Source organism: Leuresthes tenuis, unplaced genomic scaffold, assembly GCF_036924035.1.
Source record: "Leuresthes tenuis unplaced genomic scaffold, fLeuTen1.0.hap1 SCAF_6, whole genome shotgun sequence".
NCBI classification, from domain to species: domain Eukaryota; kingdom Metazoa; phylum Chordata; class Actinopteri; order Atheriniformes; family Atherinopsidae; genus Leuresthes; species Leuresthes tenuis.
In genome coordinates, this window is record NW_027325360.1 from 29,016,660 (window position 1) to 29,027,598 (window position 10,939).

At 44.7% G+C, this 10,939-nt stretch overlaps 4 non-coding genes across 4 annotated transcripts; all 4 read right to left on the reverse strand.

Annotated features, from left to right (window-relative positions):
• Positions 1–1,671: 1,671 nt before the first annotated feature.
• On the reverse strand, positions 1,672–1,866 carry LOC140310700 (U2 spliceosomal RNA). Its single transcript, XR_011916746.1, has one exon. It is a non-coding gene; the product is annotated as a U2 spliceosomal RNA (small nuclear RNA).
• A 316-nt stretch (positions 1,867–2,182) lies between these two features.
• LOC140310486 (U5 spliceosomal RNA) lies at positions 2,183–2,296 on the reverse strand. Its single transcript, XR_011916549.1, has one exon. It is a non-coding gene; the product is annotated as a U5 spliceosomal RNA (small nuclear RNA).
• Positions 2,297–4,581: 2,285 nt separating this feature from the next.
• Positions 4,582–4,765, reverse strand: LOC140310786 (U2 spliceosomal RNA). Its single transcript, XR_011916824.1, has one exon. It is a non-coding gene; the product is annotated as a U2 spliceosomal RNA (small nuclear RNA).
• Positions 4,766–5,073: 308 nt separating this feature from the next.
• Positions 5,074–5,187, reverse strand: LOC140310837 (U5 spliceosomal RNA). The gene has a single exon (XR_011916870.1). It is a non-coding gene; the product is annotated as a U5 spliceosomal RNA (small nuclear RNA).
• Positions 5,188–10,939: the final 5,752 nt, after the last annotated feature.

The window sequence follows — 10,939 nt, forward strand, 5'->3', positions numbered from 1 at the left end:
GATTAATTAATTGTTCTGCTGGTTTGGGGTCTGTGGTGGCTGGGGGGCTGCTGGCCCCCTGGTGTGCCCGCTGCACTACACCCCAGCGGAGTCGAGGGAGGGAGGACGTGTGGATGTATGGGACATGAAAGTGTGTGTGGTAATGATTGGGCCTGGATCTTGGACTTGCTGTCGCCTGGCCTGCCTGTGCTTCTCCCGATGGGGGGGGGGGGGGGGGGGGGGGCGGCGTGGCCTCTCTCCGCTGCTCGCGACTTCACCCACCTGTGGGCACGTCTTGACTCCCAGGGCACTTGGCCAGGGGTGCTGGGGCAGGCGCTGACCCACTGTGTGGCTGTCTGGGGCGCTTGGCCCTCCTGGGTATTGGGTGGGGCCTCTGCCGGGGGGTTTGGGGGCGCTCGGGCTCCTGGGGCCCGGATCCAGTGCACGGCCCATGTCTGGGCGGCTGGGGCCTGGCGACGTCGGTGGGCTGTTGCCCCTGGCTCCCGGAGGGCCTCTGCCCTATGCTTATGGGGGCTCTTTCCGGGGGTTTCCTCTGCAGTCTTCTGGGTGGATGCGTGGTTGCCCCTGCGGTGGGCTTCCTGGGTTCTGTGCTCTATGGGGGCTGCTGGTGGCCTGGGTCTTGTGGCCCTCTCTGCCTGCTTCTGATTGCTTGGGGGGGCTGTGGATTGTGGCCCTGTACGCTTATACACTCATAACTAAGCACGGTTATCATGTAGGTCCTGTGCCATGGGTGTTGCATGTTCTCACACACACACAACCACATTCATTAGTCCAGTAGCATGGTCGCTAAGCAGTTGATGTATTATCATGTCGTCTCAGGTCATCTATATCCACAGCTGTGTTGTATGCGATGTATGTTCTGTTTTTCTCTTCTTTCCTCTTCTTCTTTCCTTGTCCCCCGGTCCGGTTCAGTTCTATTACATGTCATATATTGTAAACAGAAATAAATAAATGGGCATCAAGGGGAGCTTTACATTTATAAAACTTCCCTTGGCAAAGCAAATCTGTTTGGCATCAAAGGTATTCAGACTACAATTCTGCTGCCATAATGCTGAACACGATAAGGGGAAAAAAAAAAAAAGTAAAGAAGACAGTTCTGCCGAAAGCCAGGGACTAGACCTGTTCTAAGTTCTGTACTTTTTAAAAGGGAGCCAACACAGGACAGGAGGGCCTGATGTCCACCAGGCTCGGGGCCTGCAGCGACCATATTCTGGGAGCTACCGTACCCCCAGAAGGTACCCATCCCGCCCCACCCCACTCAACCCAACCCCACTCCGGAGGACCTCTACAAAAAACAAACAAACAGCAACAAAAAACAAACAAACAAACCACCCGGTCACACCAGTCGCAGCAGCCCGGGCCTGAGACCCACCATCACCCAGGCCCCCCCAGGCCCCTCCTCAACAGGTGCGCTCTTGTGAAAAAGCAAACAGCGGCAGCAACAAAAACACAACGGGAACGCCGTATTGAGGCTTTGTTCTGACCGCTCATTTGGTATGGTGTTTCTTTCAAGCAATTCTCCCGGTTAGCCCGCACTCGGCTCGCTCCCAGAGCCGTGTTAAAGTCTACTTCGCATTCACTCTCTTTTCTCAGCAGACTAAAAGAAAGTTTCATCTTGGGCTCCCTGAAACTTGCATCCTGCACCGCTGTTTGCTTTTTCACCAGAGTAGAGAAGAGCGCACCGTTCCCAGCGGCACTGCAGTACGCGGTCAATGCTTGAACGGAGTGAACGGAGCAAGCTACTTTTTCAACTCCTATTGCTAAAAATCCATTTAATATGTAGTCCTCGTATAGAGGACATATCAGATATTAAACTGATAAGAACAGATACTACACTTGATCTTAGCCAAAAGGCCGAGAAGCGACAACTGTCCACTGGTTCACGTCCGAGGGCCCTTCCTGGCACAATGCGCACTTGTCCGCTAACACCCCTGTTCTTTTTATGGCCATAGGTGGCCAAAGTGTCACTTTGCACCTCCGCCCACCCGCTGCACCGAGCAATCTTCAGCCCTTTTAAATGGTATAACTTTGCACTCCCGCACGCTCCAGCAAGCACCATTCAAGCAACAACTTTGCACTCCAGCTTCGAACATCGGCACAGTCGCAACAAGTAAGGCGACTCTACTCAGAGAAGTCACTCTGCACAGTAACAAGATTTCTTTTGCACGGACAGAAAGGGCTTCACCCGCAAAGGTAAAGCCTGCCAAAAATAGAAACAACTCATTAGTGCTGCTCTCCACGGAAGTCTTTAGTAAAAGGCGAAAGACTTGTACGTTATGAAGAGAAACCAGAGTACGATTATCCTACACTGCGGGAGCAGGGCATCAGGCTAGTTGGCATAGCCACCTTCCCCATGGTGAGCTTTGCTTGGTTGAGACGCTTGCTCCCCACCCCCCCCCCCCCCCCCCCCTTGCTCCTCGGCTGACCAAGTAGGAACAATCGGGCCCTATTCGATGGCTGCCTTGTCTTTTACTCTGTGCAAAAGACAAGGCAGCAACAAAATCACCACGGGAAAACCGTATTGAGGCTTTGTTCTGACCGCTCATTCGGTGTCACGTTTCTTTCAAGCAATTCTCCCGGTTAGCCCGCACTCGGCTCACTCCCAGAGCCGTGTTAAAGTCTACTTCGCATTCACTCTCTTTTCTCAGCAGACTCTTGGGATTTTATCAATAAAATGAATTCCTTCACTCAAACTATGTTAAAACTGCTTTGTCCTTCATATTTACCATGTCTTGAAAGATTTAAAAAAAAAAACAACGTTGTACTTTGCAGTAAAAGAAATAGCAAATCTAAAGTTTCAGGAATCCGAGAATAAGCTTACTTTCATGAGTTCTTCACGATTTCGGATTTTGCTATAAAATGAATTCCTTCACTCAAACTAAATTAAAACTGCTAAACCGCTAATCTGTTATATGTAAGGCAGATGTCAAATTCACCGAAATAGGATCAAAGGGTATTCGGCCAATCGAGCTGTAGCAGCTTCGGTAAAAGAGTATAAGTTGAAGAGTTTGTGAATAAAGGTGTGCGCACACATAGTGAGCTGTAGGAAAATAGGCAGGGAGCAATGCCGGCTGGGGTATATGTTCTTGTATGTTGTCTGACTGTTTGATTTGAATGTGTTGTGTAAGTGTCCTGTTGAATGTTACATGTTTGGGCTTTGACACGCTTCACTGTGGTTGTTAACTGTGTGGTGTGTCCTGAAATGTTATATGTTTGGGCTGTGTGACATGCTTAATGCTTGTCAGTAGCTACCCACTTATTCATATATAGCAACTGACAACGTAAGAAGTCCGGACATACTTTGATAGAGTAGTTGTAGAAGTATCCTTATTGATAATAGATAAACTAATTCATAGTGATAGAACAGTAGATGAACAGGTGCCTGCACATGTCTCACGAAAATAAAATGGATGTATGATTGCTGACGGCAGAGCAATACTGCCAAACTTATGAGTTCTTGTGGCAAACTTGATTCAGTGTCTTGACGTGTATACGCTGTTTCGCTGACTTGATTGTCACAAGAAACAAAGTGTGTTTGATAAGATCCGACCATTTTATTACGGGAGGATCAGTATGTATGGATTCTGATGTGACTGATAAACCCATTCGTATCTTAAGCACAATCTAATACGTGAGACAACGCCCTGGCACACGATAAAAAAAAAAAGAGAGAGCGGTTTTGTGTCCCCACAGTCCATAATGTAGAAAAGAGAGAAAAAAGCCTTTCTGATTTGGTGTGTGTGCTCATAGTGCAGAGTGTAGAGAAAAGAAAGCGGTTTTGGTGTCACGGGTGTTGTGACTTACACACACACATTTCTAAATCGAGAAAGGAAATTATTTTAGAGGAAGCACTAGAGTTTAGATCCCACATTTGTTGATAGGCATTCATTTATTTCTTCACTTCTGATAAAAATGATAAGACTGACCTAAAGAATTGGAGGCCCATCACACTTTTAAACTTTGACTGTAAACTTTTTAGCAAGGTTTTAACGACACGGATGTCCTCTGTTTTAGAGGAGGTAATTCACCCAGACCAGGCTTGTGCCATCTCAGAGAGACAACTCACCGACAGCCTCGTACTGATTCGAGACATCATTGATTACGCTAGAGACAGAAACACCCGGCTTGTCATCTTAAATTTAGACTTTGAAAAAGCTTTTGATCGGGTCTCGCATCAATATCTCTTTCAGGTGTTGCAGCCATCGAATAGGGCCCGATTGTTCCTACTTGGTGAGATTTGCTTGGTTGAGACGCTTGCTCCCCCCCCTTGCTCCTCGGCTGACCAAGTAGGAACAATCGGGCCCTATTCGATGGCTGCCTTGTCTTTTACTCTGTGCAAAAGACAAGGCAGCCACAAACACCACGGGAACACCGTATTGAGGCTTTGTTCTGACCACTCATTCGGTGTCGCGTTTCTTTCAAGCAATTCTCCCGGTTAGCCCACACTCAGCTCGCTCCCAGAGCTGTGTTAAAGTCTACTTCGCATTCACTCTCTTTTCTCAGCAGATTAAAAGAAAGTTTCATCTTGGGCTCCCTGAAACTTCCATCCTGCACCGCTGTTTGCTTTTTCACAAGAGCAGAGAAGAGCGCACCGTTCCCAGCGGCACTGCAGTACTGGGTCGATGCTTGGAGTGAACGGAGCAAGCTTCTTTTTCAACTCCTATTCTTAAAAATCCATTTAATATGTAGTCCTCGTATAGAGGACATATTAAACTGATAAGAACAGATACTACACTTGATCTTAGCCAAAAGGCCGAGAAGCGATAACTGTCCACTGTTTCAGGTCCGAGGGCCCTTGCTGGCACAATGCGCACTTGTAGCAGTGTTCTTTTTATGGCCATAGGTGGCCAGAGTGTCACGTTGCACCTCCGCCCACCCGCTGCACTGAGCACTCTTCAGCCCTTTTAAATGGTATAACTTTGCACTCCCGCATGCTCCAGCAAGCACCATTCAAGCAACAACTTTGCACTCCAGCTTCGAACATCGGCACAATCGCAACAAGTAAGGCGACTCTACTCAGAGAAGTCACTCTGCACAGTAACAAGATTTCTTTTGCACAGACAGAAAGGGCTTCACCCGCAAAGGTAAAGCCTGCCAAAAATAGAAACAACTCATTAGTGCTGCTCTCCACGAAAGTCTTTAGTAAAAGGCGAAAGATTTGTATGTTATGAAGAGAAACCAGAGTACGATTATCCGTCACTGCGGGAGCAGGGCATCAGGCTAGTTGCCATAGCCACCTTCCCCATGGTGAGCGTTGCTTGGTTGAGACGCTTGCCCCTGTGCAATCGACAAGGCAGCAACAAAAACACCACGGGAACACCGTATTGAGGCTTTGTTCTGACCGCTCATTCGGTGTCGCGTTTCTTTCAAGCAATTCTCCCGGTTAGCCCGCACTCGGCTCGCTCCCAGAGCCGTGTTAAAGTCTACTTCGCATTCACTCTCTTTTCTCAGCAGACTCTTGGGATTTTATCTATAAAATGAATTCATTCACTCAAACTATGTTAAAACTGCTTTGTCCTTCATATTTACCATGTCTAGAAAGATTTAAACAAAAAAAAAACAACGTTGTACTTTGCAGTAAAAGAAAGAGCAAATCTAAAGTTTCAGGAATCCGAGAATAAGCTTACTTTGATGAGTTCTTCACGATTTCGGATTTTGCTATAAAATGAATTCCTTCACTCAAACTAAATTAAAACTGCTAAACCGCTAATGTGTTACATGTAAGCCAGATGTCAAATTCACCGAAATAGGATCTAAGGGTATTCGGCCAATCGAGCTGTAGCAGCTTTGGTAAAAGAGTATTAATTGAAGAGTTTGTGAATAAAGGTGTGCGCACACATAGTGAGCTGTAGGAAAATAGGCAGGGAGCAATGCCGGCTGGGGTATATGTTCTTGTATGTTGTCTGACTGTTTGATTTGAATGTGTTGTGTAAGTGTCCTGTTGAATGTTACATGTTTGGGCTTTGACACTTCACTGTGGTTGTTAACTGTGTGGTGTGTCCTGAAATGTTATATGTTTGGGCTGTGTGACATGCTTAATGCTTGTCAGTAGCTACCCACTTATTCATATATAGCAACTGACAACGTAAGAAGTCCGGACATACTTTGATAGAGTAGTTGTAGAAGTATCCTTATTGATAATAGATAAACTAATTCATAGTGATAGAACAGTAGATGAACAGGTGCCTGCACATGTCTCACGAAAATAAAATGGGTGTATGATTGCTGAAGGCAGAGCAATACTGCCAAACTTATGAGTTCTTGTGGCAAACTTGATTCAGTGTCTTGACGTGTATACGCTGTTTCGCTGACTTGATTGTCACAAGAAACAAAGTGTGTTTGATAATATCCAACCATTTTATTACGGGAGGATCAGTATGTATGGATTCTGATGTGACTGATAAACCCATTCGTATCGTAAGCATAATCTAATACGTGAGACAACGCCCTGGCACACAATCAAAAAAAAAAAGAGAGAGCGGTTTTGTGTCCCCACAGTCCATAATGTAGAAAAGAGAGAAAAAAGCCTTTCTGATTTGGTGTATGTGCTCACAGTGCAGAGTGTAGAGAAAAGAGAGAAAAGAAAGCCGTTTTGGTGTCACGGGTGTTGTGACTTACACACACACATTTCTGAATTGAGAAAGGAAATTATTTTAGAGGAAGCGCTAGAGTTTAGATCCCACATTTGTTGATAGGCATTCATTTATTTCTTCACTTCTGATGAAGTTTCAACAATAAACAACAAACTTTGTATTATGAGAAAGAACCAGACTCATTCTTCAGGAATCCGAAAATAACCTCTATTTTACGAGTTCTGCACGAATTCGGATTCTCCTATAAAACGAATTCCTTAACTCTAACCAAGTTAAGACTGCTTTGTCCTTCATATTTATTCATGTCTAATCAAGTTTCAACGATAAACAACGTTGTACTTTGTAGAATGAGAAAGAACTTCTTCAGCAATAAGCATCTCTCGACATATGACGAAATACAGATTTTGCTATAAAATTAATTCCTTCTATCAGCCTGACTTAAAACTGTTTGTCCTCCTTATTTATCCACTTCAAATCAAGTTTCAACAAATAAAAATATGTTGTAGTTTGAGAAAAAACAACTTAATCTTAAGCAATCAGTAGGGTAAGAAAGGGTAAGAAAAGGTGCAAATGCCAACCATACATCACTAAAAGGTGGAGCGGAAGTATTCGGCTGCAAGTAGGTGCGAATGCCTGACAATGTATGATCAAAAGAGGGAGCGGAGGTTTTCGGCTGCAAGGTCTGAATGTCCAACCATAATTTGTAAAAACCGGGGAAGAAAAGGCTCGAAAGCCCGACTATACACCATCAAAAGCGGGAGCGGAGGTGTTCGGCTGCAAGTAGGTGTGAATGTTCGACCATAATTTGTAAAAAGCGGGTAAGAAAAGGTTCGAATGCCCGACTATATATTAACCAAAGCAGGAGGAGAGGTCTTCGGATAAGAGTGGGTGAGAATTTACAACCATAATCTATAAAATGCGGTGAAAAAAAAGGTGTGAATACCCCATGGAACACTAAAAGGTAGAACGGAAGTGTTCGGCTGCAAGAAGGTGTGAATGTCTGACCATAGTTTGTAAAAAGCGGGTAAGAAAAGGTTCGAATGCCCGAACATACACCATCAAAGGAGGGAGCGGAGGTGTTCCGCTGTAAGAAGGTGTGAATGTCCGACCATAGTTGGCAAAAAGCAGGTAAGAAAAGGTTAAAATACCCGATTTTACACAATCAATAGCGGGAGCAGAGTTGTTCCGCTACTAAAAGGTGTGAAAGTCCGACCATGGTTTGTAAAAAGCGGGTAAGAAAAGGTTCGAATGCCCGAACATACACCATCAAATGCGGTAGCGGAGTTGTTCGGCTGTGAGTAGGTGTGAATCTCCAACCATAATTGCTGAAAAATGTGTTAGAAAAGGTAAAAATGCCGGTCCATACATAATCAAAATCGGGAGAGGTGGTGTTCAGCTGTAAGAAGGTCTAAATGTCCATCAATAATTGCTAGAAAACATGAAAGAAAATTTTCGAAAATCAAACCACACATGATCATAAGTGGGAGAGGAGGTGTTCAGCTGCAAGAAGGTGTGAATGTCCACCCATAATACCTGAAAAATGGGTAAAAAAAAAAGGTGCGAATGCCCAACCATACATCATCAAAAGCAGGAGTGCATGTGTTCGGCTACAAGAAGGTGTGAACGTCCAACCAAAGTTTGTAAAAAGCAGTTAAGAAAAGGTTCGAATATCCAACCATACATAATCAAAAGCGGGAGCAGAGCTGTTCGACTGCAAGTAGGTGTGAATGTCAGATCATAATTTGCAAAAAGCTGATGAGAAAGGGTGAAAATGCCCGACTATACACCATCAAATGCGGGAGCGGAGTTGTTCGGCTGTGAGCAGGTGTGAATCTCCGACCATAATTGCTGAAAAATGTGTTAGAAAAGGTAAGAATGCCGGTCCATACATCATCAAAAGCGAGAGAGGTTGTGTTCGGCTGCAAGTAGGTGTGAATGTCCAGCCATAATTACTCACAAACGGGTAAGAAAAGGTAGTATTGCCAGACCATATATGATCAAAACAGGGAGCGGAGGTGGTTCAGCTGCAAGAAGGTTTGAATGTCCGACTAAAGTTCAAATATATTAACAAAAGCGGGAGGAGAGGTCTTCGGATGAGAGTGGTTGAAAATTTCCAACCATAATGTATAAAATGCGGTGAAAAAAAGGTGTGATAGAATACTAAAAGGTGGAGCGGAAGTGTTCGGCTGCAAGAAGGTGTGAATGTCCGACTATATTTGGTGAAAAGCAGGTGAAGCAAGGTCTGAATGCCCAACCTTACATCATCAAAAGCGAGATCAGAGGTGTTTGGCTGCAAGAAGGCCATAGTTTGCCAAAAGCGGGTAAGTTGCGAATGTCCGACTAAATATCAACAAAATTTGGGGCGGAGGTCTTCGGATGCAAGTGGGTGTGAATGTCCGACTATATTTGGTGAAAAGCAGGTGAAGCAAGGTCTGAATGCCCAACCTTACATCATCAAAAGCGAGATCAGAGGTGTTTGGCTGCAAGAAGGCCATAGTTTGCCAAAAGCGGGTAAGGTGCGAATGACCGACTAAATATCAACAAAAGTGGGGGCGGAGGTCTTCGGATGCAGGTGGGTGTGAATATCCCACCATACAAGTATGGTGGAGAGGAAGCTGTGAATGGCCGACCATAGTAAAAGGCGGGTGAGAGAAGGTGCGAATGTCAAACCATACATAATCAAAACAGGGAGCGGAGGTGTTCTGCTGTAAGAAGGTGTGAATGTCCGACCATAGTTGGTAAAAAGCGGGTAAGAAAAGGTTAAAATACCCGACTGTACACAATCAATAGCGGGAGCGGAGTTGTTCGGCTACTAAAAGGTGTGAAAGTCCGATCATAGTTGGTAAAAAGCGGGTAAGAACAGGTTAAAATACCCGACTGTACACAATCAAAAGAGGGAGCGGAGTTGTTCAGCTAAGAGAAGGTGTGAAAGTCCGACCATGATTTGTAAAAAGCGGGTAAGAAAAGGTTCGTATGCCCGAATATACACTATCAAAACCGGAAGTGTAGGTGTTCGACTGCAAGAAGGTGTGAACGTCCGACCAAAGTTTGTAAAAAAGCAGTTAAGAAAAGGTTCGAATATCTAACCAAACATAATCAAGAGCGGGAGCAGAGCTGTTCGACTGCAAGTAGGTGTGAATGTCAGAGAATAATTTGCAAAAGGCTGATGAGAAAGGGTGAGAAATCCCGACTATACACCATCAAATGCGGTAGCGGAGTTGTTCGGCTGTGAGTAGGTGTGATTCTCCAACCATAATTGCTGAAAAATGTGTTAGAAAAGGTAAGAATGCCGGTCCATACATCATCAAAAGCGGGAGAGGTGGTGTTCGGCTGCAAGTAGGTGTGAATGTCCATTAATAATTGCTTTAAAACATGAAAGGAAATTTTCGAATATCAAACCTTACATGATCATTAGCGGGAGAGGAGGTGTTCAGCTGCAAGAAGATGTGAATATCCACCCATAATTACTGAAAAATGGGTAGGAAAAGATGCGAATGTCCAACAATAAATCATCAAAAGCAGGAGTGGAGTTGTTCAGCTACAAGAAGGTATGAAAGTCCAACCATGGTTTGTAAAAAGCGGGTAAGAGAAGGTTCGAATACCCGAATATATACCATCAAAAGCGGAAGCGGGGGTGTTCGGCTGCAAGAAGGTGTGAACGTCCGACCAAAGTTTGTAAAAAGCAGTTAAGAAAAGGTTTGAATATCCAACCGAACATAATCAAAAGCGGGAGCAGAGCTGTTCGACTGCAAGTAGGTGTGAATGTCAGATCATAATTGCTGAAAAATGTGATAGAAAAGACTAGACTGCCGGACAATACATCATCAAAAGCGGGAGAGGTGGTTTTTCGGCTGCAAGTAGGTGTGAATGTCCAGCCATAATTACTCACAAACGGGGGAAGAAAAGGTAGTATTTCCAGACCACACATGATCAAAACAGGGAATGGAGGTGGTTCAGCTGCAAGGTGTGAATGTCTGACTAAAGTTTGTAAAAACCGTGTAAGACAAGGGGCTAATGCCCGACAATGTATGATCAAAAGAGGGAGCGGAGGTTTTCGGCTGCAAGGTCTGAATGTCCAACCATAATTTGTAAAAATCGGGGAAGAAAAGGCTCGAAAGCCCGACTATACACCATCAAAAGCGGGAGCAGAGGTGTTCAGGTGCAAGAAGGTCTGAATGTCCGACCATGGTTTGTAAAAACCGGGAAGAAAAGGCTCGAAAGCCCGACTATACACCATCAAAAAGAAGGTTTGAATGTCCATCAATAATTGCTTTAAAACAAGAAAGTAAATTTTCGAATATCAAACCGTACATGATCATAAGCGGGAGAGGAGGTGTTCCGCTTTA